This window comes from Typopeltis vanoorti, chromosome 9 (genome assembly GCF_054136105.1).
Source record: "Typopeltis vanoorti isolate ZY-2024b chromosome 9, IOZ_Tvanoo_1.0, whole genome shotgun sequence".
NCBI classification, from domain to species: Eukaryota; Metazoa; Arthropoda; class Arachnida; order Uropygi; family Thelyphonidae; genus Typopeltis; species Typopeltis vanoorti.
The window spans coordinates 83435531-83457546 of NC_143557.1; the positions used below are offsets into that span (position 1 = coordinate 83435531).

General features: G+C 33.3%; 1 protein-coding gene across 3 annotated transcripts in view; it reads right to left on the reverse strand.

Annotated features, from left to right (window-relative positions):
* Nucleotides 1–22016, reverse strand: part of SPoCk (secretory pathway calcium atpase) — a 518064-nt gene that overhangs the window by 160478 nt on the left and 335570 nt on the right. The window lies entirely within an intron of this gene.

Consider the following 22016-nt stretch of genomic DNA (forward strand, 5'->3'; position numbering starts at 1 on the left):
GCTATTTACCTCATCCTCCTCAATTATTATATTGAGGAGGATGAGGTAAATAGTATTAATCATTAATATTACTACTACTGCTACTAATAATGATTTTTTAAATAACAATAATAATAAATTGATTCTTTGATGTAAATATTTTTTCACAATATAATAATAAAATATACAGGAATTCAGAGTAAAAATATTGGAAAACTTGAAAAAGAAATCATTCCTGAAGATTATTCAATCATGTTTCACTTATTTACTCCTGTTTCTGTTATTCCTCAACGACAGGAGTGACACATGCACTTATCTCCTGAATAACCTTGAAAGCAAGTAATTGCATTTAATAAGAGGAGGATTAGGCTAAGAATACTTATGAGTATATGCGTGGGTATATTTCTGGGTTTTGAGAAGGTGATCGGTGCAGTTTGTTAAAAAAAAAAAAAAAAAGGTTAAAATATTCTCTAGGAAAATAATAAAATAGGAAAGATGAATAAAGAGTCGTAAAAAAATAAATCTAAAAATCTTTTTGAAGCATACTCATCTGTTGTTATATTTAGATGAGCAGTTGGAAGTCTTATTTGACTTCTGAAGGATGCCAATGATCGGCAGACCACAGTTAGAAAACACAGTGCTAAAGATAATTGGAATTGGGTTGAGTTCTTTTGAATTAAGGCCGAAGCAACTGGCCTTAAATCACTACGTGTGTTTTCCTATTCGGTTCGCTTGTTTTTTGGCAAGAAACAACCCAAGTTTCAGGGAAGAAAAAACCTTCTATCCTCGTATATCTAACAATTCCTATTAGCGTAGAAAGTGCGGAAAAAAAGTTCTTCCAAGCTTAAACTGATTAAAAATTATTTGTGAACAGCAATGACCCAAGAAAGATTGGTTGGTCTAGCAACTATATCGATAGAGGCAGACATAGCATATAGTTTAAATTTGAAGAGCTTATAAACAGTTTTATTGTGTGATATCCCTGTAGAGCAAACATTTAATTAATATTATTATGTAATCGATTAGGCTGTATTAATGTTTCTCTTGTAATAAAAACAAAATAGTAAGTGGATATTTTCAAATATTTTTGTCTTATAATCCATCAGAGGTGATATTTAAATGTTTGCCTCTGGGTGCGATTTAATCTGATGACAGACCTGGACACCTCTCAGGAGTACAAATAATTGAGGAAGGGCCATTGCTCTACAACTCACCATCTCCACCACTTAATCCACCAACTATGCAGAATGCCATGTACTTATCTTTGTCTGTATGCGGGATGAAAATCTCGAGTTTCCATGAGGAAAAACTCTGCAGACGGCATGAGATGGACTAACTCAGCTTTAGTTCAAAAAGCTCATAAATTTCCTCTATCACGACGAGAACTGAATCCAGATCATTTCCTATCGAAAAGCGCAATTCTGCCATGTGTATTTTACGTATATTTAAGAATGTGTATATGCATAATAAATACCTAGAAGAGAGTCGTCCGTTTTTACTAATGCAAAGTTATATCATAAAACCCGTTTACACACTGATAATTTTGTTTATAGTTCTGGCTTTTTGACAGTCAAAAATTAATACTTTTTGTTTTTAGAGAAAGAAACTTCTAATAAAAACATACGAGATTCATTAGTGTATTTGTTTTAGGAATTTGCTAACAGACAGTTAGGATTCTACAACTAATTTAACTCATAATAGTGTTCTCGGACCTTCCTTCTCAGCAACAGCATCTGTGTGTGAAATTCAGACATTCACATAATAAATGGTGTTTAAGTAGTACATGTAAATGAGGTAAAGAAAAGTGAAACGTTCATTTCTAATAAGTAAATAACACCCGTGTAATGTAATGGAAGAAAAATTATGAGTTTGCTGATAAAAGATTTCAAAAACTATATTTTTCCCACTTCTTAAAAACGTTGATTAGGTGATAATATAGTGCAGTCAGCAGTAAAAAATTTCACAAAAAGCAGTTGTCTATGTGTGAAACTCATTTAGATTTACTTCTCTATGTACTGTATTTGTTTAAATGCAGCACCATGAATTTTGGCAAACGCGATTGTTAAGTGCAAAGTACAAGCGTTCAGAAATGTATCGGTGGTAATTGATGCAATTTTCCTACAAGTTGTGCCAATATTAATTACAGTTTGCTTATGTTAAATTCAAACTTTTACAAGAAAACATTGTCATTCCATCAAGCAGTTAAATTTTAAAAGCTGAATATTGGAATTGTTTTTACTCATTCCATGTTTTGAAATGTGTGCTTCAATCACTTTCAGTCAAGCGACTAATTATATATCATGTTAGACATTCGTTTTTCGCACTGGATTTACTCTACCACCACTATTTCCCACGGTTCTTCTCGTACAAACAATGTAGACATCTTGTACTGGTAATTCATATCTGAACTACAACTGTTCTTGAAGGTAATAAACAATGTGCACTGCCGTTTGCTTTTACAGACAGCAAAGTGGGGGATATATAATGTTTATTCTCATTATTTCCGGTAGCCATAGCGTTATCCTCTTTGCTTCTAAGTTCTTAGCGGAACACTTCTGCTACGTAAACTGAACGTATGTATTCAAATCACTTATCTGTTCGCAGTTTTTGCTTTCTTGAAATTCAAGTTTTTTTTTTTTTTAATTCCTTATTAGGTTACTTTTAAGTCAAATTAATTCTTGTTCTTCTTCATATCATGGATTTTAAACCAATTAGTCTTTTCAGGGCCCACCGATGCCATCGCTTTCTTTGTCTTTCCATTCTTTTTTTTTTTTCATTTATTTTATATCCATATAGTATTTTTGGCAATCTACTATTGTCCATTTGATTTATATGTTCTAATAATTTCTGTTTATATTAACTTATATAGAACTTAATTGATTGATGTTCAGAGATTGAAAAATTTCTTCATTTGTTTTATGGTCTCACATGGTATATATCCAGCTCTTTCCCTGAGAAATTTCATTTGCGTTCTTTGAATCCGTTTTTCATTCTTCTTTTGTATGGTCTATGTTTCACTTCCATGTAATGAACTTGGCTTAGATAGAACATGATATAGCGTGATTCTGAAGTGTTTTTATCTCAAGGATGGCTTATAAAATATATTAATGAATATGCCGTTTACTTTAACGAAATGTCAATCTTTATTCGCATCCCAGGTATTTGCAAGTATTCACTTGCTCTAATATTTTCTTATCTGTCACTATTTTAGTTATTATTGGGTTTTCACCTTTGAAAGCCATTATTTTTGTCTTTACTTGGATATTCCCATATTATACTGTTCTGAAATTTCATTTAATGATCATACTGAAACCTCTGTAGATCATCTTCTGATGATGCTAATACAATTTGATTCTTTGAAGTCATTAGCCTCTATATACAAGTAGCTCAGATGTGAATTTATTTCTGCACAAAACTTTGTGTTGCTTACTTGGGAAAGGATTAAAACCAAATATAAAATTTCTTGGTATCTTTAACGTATAATAAACCCATGGTAAAAAAACTTTCTATATCTTTCTCTCATCCTGAGATTTTTTATTAATAAGATCAAGTACCATTTGTCTACTTGTATATGAGATATATATGACTTTTGCATTACTTCAATCTTGGTATCTCTCCCGGGTCTGGCTCCCACTGATGTGCAGAGGTGGTCCTTTTCCTTGAGGTATGAGAGGCTCTGCTTGGGTAGGTTTTTGCCTGTCTCTGAGTGGGGCCACCACTAAGATTATGGCTCTGTCTGGTGGTGGGGTGAGCCTGCCACTGGGTAGAGCCAATGCTGAGTAGTTCTTGGTGATGGGATGAGCCTGTCACTGAGTGAAACAACTGAGTTGGACAATCCTTCGGTCACTTGTCGGGAGTGGTCTGGGGGATCGCCTAATTTTCAGAGCGGCCTTTACTTAAATACACCTCAATAAAGGTCAAAACTGGTTGGTAGCTTAATTCCAGGGGAGCAGAGTTTTTGCTCTCTTAAGATTTTTGCCATGGGGAGCTTTGAGCATCCATGGATTTGGATCCATGGGGGTGGCCTGTATTAGGGCTTCCTTGGCTGATGCTTTTCCCTAGAATATGAGCTGTTCTGCTTGGTGGTAGGATGAGAATGTCACTGAGCAGAGGCACCGCCGAGTTAAATCATCCTTCAGGTCGCTTAAAACAGGGAAACTGATCCAAGTAGTGACCCTTTCCATTATGCACGCCCGAAAGGGGGTGTGCTTTGCATTGTGGGATACATACTAAAGCAAGTGATATGAAGTCATTAGCCTCTCTATACTCGTAGCTCAGACGTGAATATATTTCACAAAGAAAGCTTTGTTTTGCTTACTTGGGAAAAGGATTAAACACCAAGTATAGGGGGGGAAATTGTTGCTCGCATCCAAAGCGATCCTTAAGCTATACGTGTTCCCTGGGTTGTGATAAATGAGCAACAGCAATAAACAGCCAGTCCATCCTAAGGATCTCCTAGCCAAGTTCATGATGTCTACTGAATATATAAATCAAATATAATATTTCTTGGTGTCTTTAATGTATAATAAACCTGTGGTAAAAAAAAAACTTTCTATATATAGTACACCCACACTTTCTAGAGCTTCGCTTGGCTTTGTGTCAAGATTAGTCAATTCATGCTGAAAGGCAGAAAGAAATAAGGCGATGTACGAATTGGCTACCAACATGCGAAATCACGTGCTTTATAGATAAAAATTTTCCAACTGTTATACAAGGAAAATAGTTACCACTTTAAAAACTACAATGATCATAGAAGAGAAGTTAATTTTCCAAACGTGTAATAATAAACAACTCATCCCACAATACTGATTGATTACCGTATTATCGAAATGGATTCTCCTTCTGTTGACATGTGCAGAAGTGTCCAAGGATCTCGTATCTGTGGGCATACTATATATATATATATATATATATATATATTAGGATAACCAAGCAATTTTATATGCTTGGTTATTTTAGCTCCTAATCCCAAGTATGCAAACAATTAAGTTTGCGCCTGAAACAAAGTTCAAGTCTAAAGATGGTACAACACCAGGCAACTCATTGTAAAGGTGGTTAAAGCTTTGATCACTATTCTTAGTATTTTCCCATAATGTAAAGCACATCTCACTAGAAGATGTATACTGCAATGCATTATGGGTGGGGTCACTACCCAGACCGGTTTCGACCTTTTTTGAGGTCTCCTCAGTGAGTAGCTAGACCCTAAATACCAAGGTTTTAGTAATACAAAGCCTTATCAACTTTACCTATATAAGTTGCAACAAGGTGTATTAAGTTTTAATAAAAATCTCTGGAGGAGATATTGATGGGAATAAATTTTTAACTTGGGTATATTGTATATTAGGATAACCATCAATATCTCCTCCAGAGATTTTTATTAAAACTTAATACACCTTGTTGCAACTTATATAGGTAAAGTTGATAAGGCTTTGTATTACTAAAACCTTGGTATTTAGGGTCTAGCTACTCACTGAGGAGACCTCAAAAAAGGTCGAAACCGGTCTGGGTAGTGACCCCACCCATAATGCATTGCAGTATACATCTTCTAGTGAGATGTGCTTTACATTATGGGAAAATACTAAGAATAGTGATCAAAGCTTTAACCACCTTTACAATGAGTTGCCTGGTGTTGTACCATCTTTAGACTTGAACTTTGTTTCAGGCGCAAACTTAATTGTTTGCATACTTGGGATTAGGAGCTAAAATAACCAAGCATATAAAATTGCTTGGTTATCCTAATATACAATATACCCAAGTTAAAAATTTATTCCCATCAATATCTCCTCCAGAGATTTTTATTAAAACTTAATACACCTTGTTGCAACTTATATAGGTAAAGTTGATAAGGCTTTGTATTACTAAAACCTTGGTATTTAGGGTCTAGCTACTCACTGAGGAGACCTCAAAAAAGGTCGAAACCGGTCTGGGTAGTGACCCCACCCATAATGCATTGCAGTATACATCTTCTAGTGAGATGTGCTTTACATTATGGGAAAATACTAAGAATAGTGATCAAAGCTTTAACCACCTTTACAATGAGTTGCCTGGTGTTGTACCATCTTTAGACTTGAACTTTGTTTCAGGCGCAAACTTAATTGTTTGCATACTTGGGATTAGGAGCTAAAATAACCAAGCATATAAAATTGCTTGGTTATCCTAATATACAATATACCCAAGTTAAAAATTTATTCCCATCAATATCTCCTCCAGAGATTTTTATTAAAACTTAATACACCTTGTTGCAACTTATATAGGTAAAGTTGATAAGGCTTTGTATTACTAAAACCTTGGTATTTAGGGTCTAGCTACTCACTGAGGAGACCTCAAAAAAGGTCGAAACCGGTCTGGGTAGTGACCCCACCCATAATGCATTGCAGTATACATCTTCTAGTGAGATGTGCTTTACATTATGGGAAAATACTAAGAATAGTGATCAAAGCTTTAACCACCTTTACAATGAGTTGCCTGGTGTTGTACCATCTTTAGACTTGAACTTTGTTTCAGGCGCAAACTTAATTGTTTGCATACTTGGGATTAGGAGCTAAAATAACCAAGCATATAAAATTGCTTGGTTATCCTAATATACAATATACCCAAGTTAAAAATTTATTCCCATATATATATATACGTATATTAAAAAGAAGAGTTAATAGGATACATTCTTGTCATACTCCTCTTGATATGTCTTTTTATTCTTTGTTCTAATTTGACTGCTATTCTATTTCCTGTGTATATTTCATGAATAAGCTGTAAGAGCTTTTTCAATATATTTAGATTGGCAACATCTTAAATAGGTTTCTCTATTAATTTTCACAAAGGGTTTTTCATAATCAATGAAGGCCAAGTATGTGTTTCGTTTAGAATTTTCTCTTCGCTTTTCAATTAAGGTTTTTAGAGCAAAAATTGAGTCTGTGCATGATTGGTCTTCCGGAATCCATTATATTATTATGGTAGTTGGATCACTACAATACTGGTTGTATTGTAGTGATCAAACTTGTGATCCAGCATATAGCAGAATAAGTCTACCATAATTAAGTCATCTTTACTTCCTTTTATTTTAATTATTTTATTTTTAATATACGGAATAATCAGTTTTTTCCTCTAAGAGTTTGGAGTTTTGTAGTTGCAAACAAACTAAGGTATACATTGTATATAACGCATCACATTAAATGTATAGTATCTCATAATTTTTACAGAATATCTAATACACCGGTATATATATATATATAAGAATTTGATACAGAATTGCTGGGAATGATGAGCATAAAAATATCCTTAACAAATTACAACATCTACATAACAACATAATATTAAAGAAAATCTGCATTTTTAATATTAATGCAGTTAACAACCTAATTTAATCTTCCTCAGCATCCAGCATATAAAAATATACCTTTATAGCAATGGCGCACCTAGGAAGGGGACTAAGGGGCCTCCATTTCAGCCGCACGAAAGAAGGAAAAAAAAAAAAAATATATTTTCCTGTAATGATTACTGTGAATAACTTTCTTGTTTCTCATTATTAATGTAGTGCATCCACCAGCATGCTTTTAAAGCGGTTATAGGATATTAAACGTGAAGTTTAATGTCCTAAAAATCAGCAATTTTTGAAGAGTTATTTTATTCATCTATTACAATATACGGGGATTATAAAATTAAGGAATTTCAGAAAGGAAGTGCATCGGTAGAATATCATGATCATTGGAGCCTTTGAAAAATTCGTAGCTATGTGCCTTCTTTCAGTGTCCCATTTTCAATAAAATATCGTGTTAGCGGCACCCTTCTGACACCAGCCCAACCACTGCGTTCCTACCTCTGCATAACGATATATATCTTAGCCTTAAGGGGAAAGCGTTTCTGTTATAACAGTCAAAGTTTTTCATGGTAGTACATGTGATATAACACAAGTTATCGAAATAATTTTTTTACGAAGGGTGAACATTGATTTATTTGCCAAACAACTTTTGTTTACAGTAGCTTGACTTTAGCTATTGTTGAATTAGAACTTCGTTTGAAAAAGGAAATAAAGCAGTGTTGTTTCCTGCTTCGTTTGAAAAAGGAAACAACGCTACTTAAGTCAGCATGGTGAATACATTTCAGCGAAATGAATAACCAGTGTGAAGGAAGTTTGGTTTAACAATTTGAAGTGCCATGATGTTTTTATAAAAGTGGAATGCTCAAAAAAACATTTGCTTATACCGAGAGCATGAGGTGGGGAAGAAAGAAAAAAGCTGTGTAACTGCTTGGTGTGATAGCCAGAATAAAGAAAACATCACAGAAATAAAGTGAACAGGAAGTTAGATAGCTCTAATGTAACAACTGCCGATACTCCTGTGATTAATTTACCATAATTTATCATTTTAGTTACCTTTAAAATTATCGTGAATTTTTATTTTTTTTCCTCTAACTCTTTAGAATAGCAGAGTGGACACTATCATCTGTACATACATACAGAGTATATATTTTAATTCTGACCATTTTGAATTTCATTGCCTTTTAAAATTTGAAATGCAATTTTTAAAATTTTTTTCTTTTCTGAGACAGTACAACAATTATTATTTTATATTTTTTGAATGGGAGGGGATTTAGATTTTTCCATTTGATTGAAAGGATGTAAGTTATGTACAGTTTAAGAAAACAACATCTTTCCATTAGAAGCAGACTTAATCTCCCCAATGGCCAGGACATCTATAGACGTCCAGCTAAATCTGGATATGATTCAGCCCACCTGTTGAAAGAACAGGGATAAGAAGTGCAATTTAACCATCATGTCCATTAGAAGGTGTGATAAACTCTCATGCTGAAGAGAACAGTTAATCAGATTATCTCACGTTCATAGCTACCTCTCAGTTGCCTATAACAAGAAACTCACTTTCTTGTTCTATGCTGGGTAACTGGATCTTAGTTATATTGGATAGACTAAAAATATCAAAATTATTTATATTTTTGTTTTCTCTTTTTATTGTACAATTTTATTGTCTCAATACAATTTTAATGTCTGGACAAAATAAAGATCCTTGCATAATTTCTTCACTTAAATATTGCCTCACCTTGGAGAACCAATTTCATTTTTAATCTTTTTGCGCTAATTTTTTTCTAATCGCTTACTCGACAAAACATTTTCTTTGTAAATTGATTCACAATAATTATTTGAAATATGATTTTAAAAAAAAGAAACGAAAACTGCCTGCCGACGTTCCAGATTATATTATTTTTGTTCAAAATCATCGAAATGGAATAATACTTCACAGATTTCCTTTAGGACGTGCTTGATCGACTTTGCTTTATAGAGAATAACATGAAATTCTTTAATATCACTAAATTTTTTCTTTATATAGTGACCTACTCTTCTTTGTACTTTCACTTTCTTGGTTTCATTGTATAATTGGTCGTTACAAAATGAAATTAAACAGTTGTGATTTAAATTTATATGTATATATTTTCTGCATAATTTAGATATTATACCAATTTTTAAAGTAAGCGATACATTTGCTTATATTTTATCATTCAAAATATGTATATCAAATGTGAAATTTCATTTCCATATTTTTATAATAGAAGTGAACTTTATTTCGCCTTTGATAGTTTAACTCACCCTGTTGCATCACAATCACACACCCGAAAACTGTTATGAAACATAGGTACAGTTTTTATTTAATTCGTTATTTTTCTCTAGTAATTGTTCCACATAACTTTAATTTTTCGATACAGAAACTATGTGGTTATAAATTAGCAAATTATAAATCAGAAAATATACATATTATTTTTACAGGCAAAAAATACACATTTTTTTGCCTGTAAAATATTCTGATATTGCTTAAGGCTCTTTAGAGTGCTGTCTACTGTGTTCTGTTTCTCAGTGGGGGTTAGCGATCTCCGTTAGCTTAGAGCTTATTACTGGGCAGAAAGGATTAAGTATGAAATAAAAAAAATGCTTATTTTCAGGGCCATCAAAACAGACCTTTTCAAGACTACGAATATTGATAGAGAGATACCTGAATGTACTGTTTCTTTGCATCTTGAAGGCGAATTTTTAAGTTCTTTTAAATCACAGAATAATATTTTTGAATGAATAAAATATAAGAGGAATTGGAATACTCTTTCCAGTTCCTCTTCAACTGGAAAGAGTATTCCAGCTAAATTATTTCGCCAAAATAAATAATAAAATAAAATTAATAAATAAAATATATAAATAATAACGTGAATATTTTCACCTTGCCAACACTCCACATTGATGTGATATGGATTCCAAATTTCTTGTTTCGGAGATATATATATATATATATATATTACAAAGTTTTGTAATAAAAATTTCTACTACAATGAAATTTAACAGAATCAACAATATTATTACTACTTATTTCTGTTTCTCGTGTGGGAGAAAAACGGTAAAATGTCACTCTTATAATAGATGTTATAATGGCAAAAATAGTAAGAAAAAAATCATTTGCACTTTCTCTTCAAAACACAAAGAAAGAACATTGTAAATTCAGCCAGTGGAAAAGAAAATACTACATATTTTTCTTCTGTTATCTGATTTTTTTTCTTGTAGTACAAAAACGAAATCACTGCATATAACATGGAGTATGAAGGAGGGAAAAAATCTGGAAATTGTTTATATTATAACGAATAGAGAAATCATGCCGGAAAAATTATTCACGTAAGATTCTAATATCAGCAGACATAACATTTTCTTCTAGATTACAGGCTCTGCCAAAGGTAAAAAACTTGCATTTGCATGGGAGGTCAAATTGGCCTAAAGTATACGAAAAATAAATCATAAAAATGTCATTTATTCCTTCTCTGTTGAAACCAAACTTCAGGATGTCGTTTTCAATAATATTATTCATCATGAATAATAAAACTTCATTGAACTGTATATATTTTTAAAAATCATAATTAAAAGAATATAGTGTTAAAGGCTTAATTCTCTCTCTCACTCTTTCTGTAAAAAATATAGTTTATGATCATTTTTCATTAACTTATGAATTTTTATTAGCTAATGCTGCTATTTAGAATTTATGATCAGAGATGTTGAAGCCTAGCTTAACAGCATGGCTTTTAAGACGTCATTAAAGTTGGCCTTTTTTTTTTTTTTTTTTGACTGGAAGTGGCAGCAAAATATGCTACTGCACTGAGCGACAAAATTCCTTTGACCAGGTCTGGTAAATATGGTGTTTGAGGTAGACATTGAAATTCCAAGTTGTATATTGTCTGTTGGATTTCATAAGCAGGTACATTGTCCTGCAAAAGAAACTTTGCAGGACAATGTACCTCTGCTTAGTTTCTCACAACGTTTTTCCTTCAGTACCCCCTTCAATTCCTTCAGAGCTGCTGTAAGAGTTTCACCTTTTTTGAAGTACTTGGTAAGGATTATACCATCCGTATCCTAAAAGACAATGGCACGAACCTTCCCTGGTGACTTTTTAGTTCGATACTTCTTTGGCCATGGGGAACTTTGGCCTTCACTATGACCCAGAAAACATACAACAGTATGTTTTCTGGGTCATAGTGAAGAAGCCATGTTTCATTAACGGTCAGAATACGAGCTAAAAAATTTGCACCTGATTTCTCAAAATGATCAAAAATCCCTTGTGATGACAGCACATGTTTTCTCTTTTGGTCGGCATTCAAACCTTTGGGGACACTTTGCTGAGAATATCTGCATTTCCAGATTTTGGTAGATAATGAAACCAACTCGTTCCCTGGTCTCCAGAGTCTTTGTGATGTTTATGGCTGGCAATTGTTCATCGAGGATCATGGCATGCACTGCATCGAAGTTTTCAGGTATGATTGCTGTGGAAGGTGTCCAGCCCAGGATGCCCAGCTTTCAATTATTGATTATACTGGAAGGCACAGTCCCCTAAATTTTCATGCAATTTAGTGAATCTCAGTTGCAGACTTTTCTTACAGCATGAAAAACCTGACGGCCTGCACCTCTGTGTCTTCGAATTTCTTCAAAACCACTAACATGTTTTCTTACATATCCTAAATGAAAAACAATAATTATTACGATTTCAGGAAACATAGGTGTTACAGGGTTTTAAGATATGGTCTTCCTTGTGGTTTATATCAGAATGCTTTAACATCATTTGTGTTCTAGGTGTTTATCAGAACTTTTCAGTCCCCCACCCCCCCCACCTCGTACAGCTTGTTACTTTCAGCTGGTCCTTCACCACATCACTAGTGACTTCCTCTTCTGAGATATCACAAAGACACATGTTGATATATCAACAAGTCTTATATGCTGATTGATAGAGTTTACTGAATTCCTTATGTATACTTCCAACTCACCATCAGTGTTCCTCCTCCTCCCTCCCCACTGACCTCAAGTTCTGTAGGATGTTATTTTTATGAGTATGAAATACCTTTATGAAAGGTTCATTTAACATCTCAACTATATCCGCCTCAGTGGATATCATTCACTGCAACCAGTATGCTCCGCAAAAAAATCGCTTTCCGAACGAAGTCGGATAAATAGTAGTTTACCGTATATAAGTGACCTGAAAGATATATCCCTCACAAAACAATTAAAAAAAAAAAATTGCACACACATCTTCACCCCACATGCGTTATAATTCATTTTTCGGTGAACTGTATTTTTTCGATCAATTGTTGTTTTTCAATCAATGTTTTGAAGTGTACCACACACAAGGCTTTTTCAAAATCTACAAATAACAAATATAAAGGCAAGTTAAATTCACCTGACAGTTCAATTATTATTTTTAATGTGTTAATGTGGTCTATACATGATCTATTTGGCCTAAAACCAGACTGCTCTTCTTGAAATGATAATTTTGCAAAAAAACATATAGCATATAATTTTGCTAATAACAAATAGAAGGTTTATGCACCCCCCCCCCACCAATTATTACAGTTTTCCAAATCATTTTTTTTTTATTTTACTATTATCCCTGTAATACCTATAATACAGTTCTATCTCAGTTTTCAGAACTTCTGCAGTAATACCATCAACATCCTGCAGTTTTCCCAATTTTCATTTCTTTATTAGCATTTTTAGATGGTGGGTTGGTATCAATTTTTAATAAATCTACTCCTTTTATTATTTCTGTTTGTATTCATTCTACCACTGTTATTATTTATGATTTGACTAAAGTGTTGTCTCCACCTTTTCAGCTGTTGACACTAGAATTTTCCCATTTAAAATTTTCACTCAGACATTCTTTTGTAGCTTCTCCAAAAAGTCTTCTCATAGTATGTATAACTCTCTACTATTATATCTGTCTGCAGCTTGTTGTGTCCTTGATGCAAGTACTTTAAATTAGTACTGTTTATCTATTCTAGCACTTTGCTTAATTTTTTAATTTAAAATATTATATTTATCTTTCAGTTAATTTTCTTTTTGGAGAGTACTTCTTGCATATAATTTCACTTCATTTTTCCCCCTTTTCATCATGAATTTCCACTAATAACCATTCTTCTTTCTTTCTTTTCTTGCATATCCTAAAATATGTTCTGCAGTATTATTAAGAATGTTTACTTTTTTTTCATCTAGTCTCCATATTATCATTCATCATATTCTCATCTCCATCAAAATTACTATTCATATCGTCCATTAACCTTATTTTAAATTCATTACAGACTTCAGCTTTTGTAATTTAGTGTCTATTAACAGTTTTACCACTGGTTATTTTTTCACATATACTACTGCATAGATCCAATTATCAGGTGATGATACGAGCCAACATTACTACTTATTTTATTCCAGACATCTACTAATATTCTGTGGGAAGCTTTTGGTATTGAGACTACATTTTAAGATAAAGAGTTTAATAAAAAAATAAGCAATTAAAACCCCTAGAAGTTTTGTAAGTTGTCAGACTACATCGTCGGGGTACTAGTAAAAAAAAAGTTATACACAACAAAAGACTAGAAACAATTATACATATTAGATGTTATCATAATTTCACAAGTGGTACATACAAATAAGTAACCTAATGCATACAAATTGCTTACATTTTCATCTACTAACATTTTTCTGTGCTTTTGGCTGATGGCCATGTATTTTCTTTGACTGATACCAAAATGATTACCAGACATATAGAAATGTTTGGGGAAAATTTGGTGAAAAGCTAATAATAATGGCAAATAAATGTTGGATTTCTGCTCAGGACATGGACTGGTTATTACTAACACCATGTTCCAACATAAAAATGTGCATAAATTCACATGGAGAGAAGAGGCAAGGAATAAGAAAAGTCTCATTTACTATATTATAGTTGATAATCATGTTTCCCACTGGTTCAGGACACAAGAATATACAGAGGTTTTGAAACAGGAAGTTATCACTATTTAATTTTGCACAGGATGAAATTGAATTTCATATTGAAAAGAAGAATGTAGTAAAATTTTCAAAATGAATCAAGATTGAGCAGCTTTCAGAGGTGAACTGTAGACTCAAAAACACAAACATCATTAAAGAAAAAAATGAAAGAATCTGAAAATAAAAAACAAACCTTGGAGATTCAACAGCAAATCCTGAAGAAAACATCGATTGATTCAGCCAGAGGCATGTGGCAAGGTTGTCTGTAAGGATGCAAAAATGAGCCGTCTCATTTTTGAGACAGCTCAGGAAGTTAAAGAGGCAATGAAGAAAAAGAAGAAAGCATATGGAAAGTTCCTGGCAAGTAAGCCAGCTTGTGCTCTTAGAGAATAGAGAGAAAAATGTAAGAAAGTGAAGTACTGTGTAAAACTAGCTAAAAAAGTGATGGGAAGACTTTGATAAGAACATAGAAAATAAAGGTGTGGAGTAATTAATTTTAAAGACTGCTAAATGAAACAAGAGTGTCAGCATGATGGTAGAAAACTCCCAACAGGAATACAGTCAGGAATACATATCCATACTTGAAGTAGAGAAAGTCATCAAAAACCTGAAATGGGAAAAGGCAGCTGGAGTAGATGAAATTTTGCCAGAAATGCTCAAATATGGAGGTATAAAAGTTTTACAGTGGCTGCATTACATAATTCAGAAGGCCTGTTCAGTGAGTCAAATTCCAGATGATTAGAGCAAGACTCTCATAGTACCCATCTATAAAACGGGAAATAAAACGGAATGTCAGAATTACAAAAGTATTTTCCTACTGAGTGTTCCTGATAAAATTTATGCAAGTATACTTGAGAAACGGCTAAGAAAAATTGTGGAAGGGAAGCTTAGTGAAAAACAAGCTGGATTCAAGCCAAATAGAGATTGCCAGGATCAGATTTTTACTTTACGACAGATAGTTGAGAAATCTTGGGAATATAACTAGGATTTGCATTTATGTTTTGTTGATCTGGAAAAGGCATATGACAAGGTGCTAAGAGAAAAGCTCTTCGAAATGCTACAGTTATATGGTGGAAATAGGACATTATATAAAGCAATACATAGTCTATTTAAACTGTAAATCAGCAGTTAGAATTGAAGGTTGTATAGAAAGATGGTTTGAAGTAAAACTAGGTGTGAAATAAGGTACACATTATCTCCACTGTTATTATCTATATCGATCACATTGTGAAGGAAAGTGGTATTAAATCTGATATCAAAATTGGTGATGTTAATCATAGCTCTTTACTTTATGCAAATCATGTTATACTTCTGAATAAATCCAGTAGAAGTCTGTGAGATTCCCTGACTAAACCAAATAACTGCTGTAATAGGTTTGGTATGAAAATCAGCAATATAAAGACAAAGACAATGAAAATAGGCAGAATCGTTGAAAATCTCAACTGCGTTGTAAACGGAGAACCTGTGGAATAAGTAAAACATTTCAGCTATTTAGGCATGATATTTAGTGAAGATAGTAAATTAAATATGGAAACAGATAACAGAATTAGTATGGCAGGAAGTCAGCTGAGTACGTTTATATGGAATGAGAAAGAAATTAAAAACACTAAATTAGCTGTATACAAGACAGTATTCAAACTAATTTTAAATTATGGATCTGAGAGCTGGATTAGAAATAAAACACTTGTTCAAAGACTAGAGACCTCTGATATGACAGTTCTGAGAAAGATTAGCAGAGTAAACAGATTACAGTATTGTATTAAAAATGAAGAAATTAGGAAAGAACTTGTCATTGTTTGCATACATGAATGTGTTAGCAGAGCTAATCTCAATGGTATGGTCACTAGCAAATCAAGTGTTCACCAGATTGGCAAGAAAAAGACCCAGAGGAAGACCAAGATGTAGATGGATTAATACAGTAAAAAGCATGTTAAAAGAGAGAAATATAAGATATGATAATATTGGAGTCTTGACAGATAACAGATTAATTTGGAGAAAAATTATTAGTCCTAAGTTATGTAACTTATGTAACTACATGAAAAAGTTGTGTAACTTTTTCATGTAGTATTATGATAATTATCCTGTGCATCCCCTGAGGGTATACCGGATAAATGATAATGATGACAATTTGTACATATAAATAAATAACCTAATGCATATAAATAAGGTTACTTATTTGTATGTATCAATTGTGAAGTTATAACATCTAATATGTGTAATTAGAGCATGCAGTACTGTGACAAGTCAGGTGTCAGAGTACCATTGTTTGCAAAGCTGTGGATAGGATTAGTGGTGATTGTGAATAGGTCACTAATGAATGGGAGAAAAGAGAGTTGGTGATATGACATGGCCTTAAGGCACTGAACATTGATGGTGAAGCTTGAAGAGATGGAGCCATCTACCATGACTTGCAGGGAATGACCAGAGAGAGAGAGAGAGAGAGAGAGAAAGCTGGCTAACTAATTACAGAGAGTAGCAGGATGGCGATTTGTTTAGCAAGACTATGCTACACACTGTCAAAAGCTACAGAAATGTCGAGGGCAACAACACAAATTTATCTGAACCTTTCCATGACATGGTTCCAGTAGTGGTGATGTAAACTATAAGGTCAGCTATGGATTTTGAATGGCAGAATCCATCCTGGTGGATGCTGATTAATTGGAGGGCCTCTAAGTAGTTGGCTATTGATTACTTCATCCATTATTTTGGAGAGGACAGAGGTGATGACAACTGGTTGGTAGACTTCTATCGCTTTTCTGGAATAGCATGGAACGAACATGAAATTGCTTCCTATGCATTGGGATAAATATCAGATATGAACAATAATAGTTTGTAGACACAATGGAGGAAGGGTGTTGGCTCTGGGAACAACTTTTTAATGTTTACAAAGAACTGGAGAGATGCCATCAGGAGCAGAAGACTTTTTAATATCCAAGTTATTTAGTAGTTTTCTAATGTCTCTTTGTTGATAGTTTATAAACTACAGGAGGCATACAGTGCTTGGATTCTAGTGATTTCCCTTGGTCATCTATGCTGGAATTTGGAAAAACAAAAAGATTTCTGATGTAATGGTGAAAAGAAACCAAAGTAGCAGTCTAGCAAACTATAAACATTGAATGCTTATGGAAAGGAATAAAAGAGAGTTGTGCATTCATCTCATTATGTATTCACAGAGTGTTTCAACCATGAATTAAGTGTGCCTATAGTGGCAGAGGTTTGTTCCAGCATGCAGAATATCTATACATAATACACTGGACTCTGACCTTGCTGTCCAGGGAAAGGCTACTGCATACAAGAGGCGTTCTACATATTCAAGTGTAACTAGTGATGGAGAGCTCACTGTGAATGAACAGCAGATCATTGGAAGTGAAGTTTGTGGTACAGAGTGACAAATCATAACATATATTCTCTGAATTAGTTGGTATGTTGAAGTATTTGAATTTGCCAGAAGACATGACTGCATAACATAATGCAAGAAAGATTTAGGTAACTGCTTTGTATAACATGCATTTCTGAAGTTAAAAAAACACCAAAAACACCAGAATCTCTACACAAAATAAATGTGTAGAGATTCTGCATGTCGGACCCAAGGCTGCCAGTGAGCAGCAGGTGACATACACTTTTATTTTGTTCAAGGAAAACCATCTAAATGTAGAAAGCTGATAGCAATTTGTTTTCTGGCATGTGTGAAATAAATGATAGAGAAAAATGAAAACTAAGTTTTCAATGATGACTTTTGCAAAGTCAGACGTGATTTAGAGGATTCAAATTTAAATAAAATTAAATGCTCTTGTAAACTTTAAATCTGGGGTCGCAAACTGGTGGCCTGCAGACTGGATATGGCCCACAAAGGCTTTGTATCCGGCCCACGGCCTTAATGATTTCTTTTCTAAAAATCAATGTTTCTAACATCCTGCGGAGATTAAAACAGAAAAAAATTCAAACTTCTAAATGTTTTAGATAGCTTTAAACAAAAGTAAAATTTATTACTACAATTCTTTGTAGCATGTTTCTATCATCAAAGGTTGGCAACAGTGAATGGAAGTTATTTGTCACGCAGCCATTTTAAGAAATGTGATACAATGTCAATAAATTACAGGTTACCATTGTAATACGATAGTGTGTTAATAAAAAGTTACCTCAATAACTTATTTTTTTTGGCCTTGACAATCTCTGAATTTAAAGTTAAAAAAAGATCAGGAAGGCAGAACTTTTCAAGAAAAATGGGAGAAGGCATATTTCTTTGTGGAAGTAAAAACTATTCCAACATGTGTTTGATATGTAGACAAAGTATCGCCATGGTGAAAGAATATAACCTAAAACGCCATTATAAACAAACAATAAGAACTGTGATAAATATACAGAAAAGATGCATGATGATAAACTTAAAGATTTAAGAAATGAACTGAAGTTTCAACAGAGGATATTTTCAAATGTTATCACAACAAATGATGCTGCTGTTAAATGTAGTTATGTCGTAAGTGAAAAAATTGCTCGGGCTTCAAAACCTTTTACTGATAGGAAATTTATTAAAAATTGTATTTTAAGTGCAGTCGAAATTATATGCCTGGAAAAAAAGCAAACATTTCAAAGTATAAGCCTACCATGAAACACAATTGTGGAGCGTGTTGAAGATATAGCAGAGAACTTCTAAGATATATTGCATGAAAAAATAAAGAGTTTTGTAGCATTTTCCATTGCAGTTGACAAATGTAAAGACATCATTAATGCTTCCCAGTTAGCAATATTTATTCGTGGTGTTGATGACGATATGAATGTGACTGGAGAACTATTGGATAGTGCCTGTGTCAGGAACAATGACAGGAAATGACTTATATTTGTGTATTGAGACAAGTCTCGAAAATGCTCATGTGGACTAGTCAAAATTAGTAAGTGTGACTACAGATGGGCTCCTGCTATGGTTGGTGTTAATGTCAGACTTGTTACAAAACTTCAAATGAAAAAAGAAATGTTGTGCAAGGACAAACTTAAATAGTTTCATTGCATAATACACCAGGAGTCACTTTGTGCTAAAAAAAAAAGATGGAACAAGTCATGAGTGTAGTAATTAAAACAGTAAACTGGATATGCTCTCACATCTTGAATCTCATTGACAATTCAATGCTTTGTTGGATGAATTGGATTCACAATACAGCAGTTTGCTATATTATATGGAGGTTAGGTGGCTTATTCGTGGCGTCATTTTAAAAAGATTTTCTGAGCTCTTAAAAAAAATTGACATATTTACTTCATCCAAAGGAAAACTGATTCCTCAGCTCACAGATGAAGATTGATGCAAAGACTTGACCTTTTTAGTTGACATAACAAGCCACTTAAACACTATGAATACTGCTCTGCAAGGACGTGAACAGTTGATATATCATATGTATGATTCAATTAAGTCATTTCTGGCAAACCTAGTTGGGAAAGAATAATTTAGCCCACTTTCCTACACTTAAATCGATTTCTCAAAATAATAATGATCCTGAAAAGTACATTCCTCAAATTGAAGAATTGAAAATTGAATTTGAAAAAAAGATTTTCTGATTTCAACCAGTTTGAAAGTGAATTATTATTCAGTTCACCTTTTTTAATTAATATTGAAAATGTTGACGAAGAATTACAAATGGAAGTAATTGAACTCCAGTGCAATACTGAACTAAAAAATAAATATAACGAAGTTGGCATACTAAATTTTTATAAATACCTCGGCAGTAAATATTGCAAATATAAAATTTATTGTGCAAAATTGTTGTCAATCTTTAGAAGCACCTATTATTTTCAGTTATGAAACTTAATAAGTCAAAGTTCTGCTCATGGATAAAATATTCTAGATTAAATGCAATACTTCATATACACCCTAATACATTTAGGTGATGTAAAGTAGGCAATGCCAACTGCCTAAAACAAATGAATGCTATATGCGTCATAGCGGACAAAGAACGATCGAAATCAGTCAATCGTTAATCGATCGTGAAAGTATGATGAGCGCTTATAAGGTTTCAATAAAGTCTCTGTTTTTTTTTGTCTTGTTAATTGCATGTTAGTCGGCAGTGAAGAAAATACGAATTTATTCGTTTACTAACAAAAGAGAGCGGCGAGTGCTCCGATTCTGATCTGCACACCGCTTTGAATAATAGGCTATATCTTCAGGAATTTTTTGAATTTCTTGATAAAAAGTTAGGAACAAATTTTTAAAAATACATACTTTCAGAAAATAATATTAAAAAATCGATTTTTTTGATCCTCTAAATAGTACTGCCTCCTTAAAACTATCAAAAACTTACAAATTAGCAAAAAGAAAATGCCATAGAGGAAAAACCTGACATGATTGAGAAAAATGGGTTTGATATTTGAAATCGGCGCACCCAAATTAGTAAAAAACAAGTCTCATATAAAAGTCAGCAAAAATTGTGTTGGACTGTGTTATTAATCTATTACCTAGATATGATGGAAATGATTATGAAGAAGGGCTATGATGGCAAACAATTCAATGTGTAAGCCGTACAGAAGAAATGGATGCAAGATTTTGGATGTGTGGAGCGAGTTTGGGGGAAGATTGAATTTTGCAACAGGAGTGTTGAAATATTATTAATTGATATAAGACCTTATTATATAAGATATAATAATTAATATTATTAATTGATATAAGAGAGTCAGGGAAACTGAATTCTGATGGGAGGAATTGTGAGACTCTATGTGTAAGAGCAACAATGTTAGGCAGCTGTCTTAATGATGGGAATGTTAATTATTATAGAAATGAGTACGAAAAGAAAACTATTCTGTGTTCATCTGATTTGGACCAATCAAGCATATGCAACAATGTCTGCATGAATAAGGAACTACATAAAGAATAAAGAACAGAGATTTGCAAGTTGTCGAACTGTCATGCAGACCACAGACAAGTGTATACAAAGGAGCATGCAGGTAATTTATTATGGCTGTACATGAATGCTAGGAGTGGAGTTTGTTGCCTTGGTTAATATACTGAGATCTCATTGTAGGCATTAGTGAAACATGGCTATCAAAAGCAGATGTACTAATTGGTATCGAGTACAAAGGATACAGTATTTTTACGAAGGATAGACAAGATAGGAGAAGGGGGCATGCTGCTAATGATATCAGCATGAATCCAATTAGAGTTGAGACCTATGACTGTAATACCAGTAAAAGTTTTTCATCTGGCAGCAAGTTTGAAGCCATCTGGTGTGAGGTGGAGTCTAACAAGATTAAATACATAGTGCAGTGTTGTTACAGAAATGGTGGATCAGTTGTAACTGGTGAAGAAATGCATCACCAAATAAAGATAATGGGTGTGAAAAGAGTAATCAATGTGGGTCTTTGATTATCCAAACATTGATTGGGTATAGTCCGATCACACAAGTGAGAGCTGTCGTCAGCAGACTGCCAAGAAGAGTCAATTCACGTCGAAAGGTAGAAAGAAATAAGGCGACGTACGAATTGGTCACCAACATGCGAAATCAAGTGCTTTATATGTAAAATTTTCCAACTGTTATAGAAGCAAAATAGTTACCACAATGATCATAAAAGAGAAGTTAATTTTCTGACGTGTAATAATAAACACTCATCTCACAATACAGATTGATTACCCTATTACCAGAATGGATTCTTCTTCTTTTGACATGCGCAGAAATGTCGAAGGGTCTTATATCTGTGAGTGTACTATAGTAGTAGTAAAATCCCATGAGAAGAATGAAATTAAATTTATTGAGCTGTTGTGAGACAACTTTCT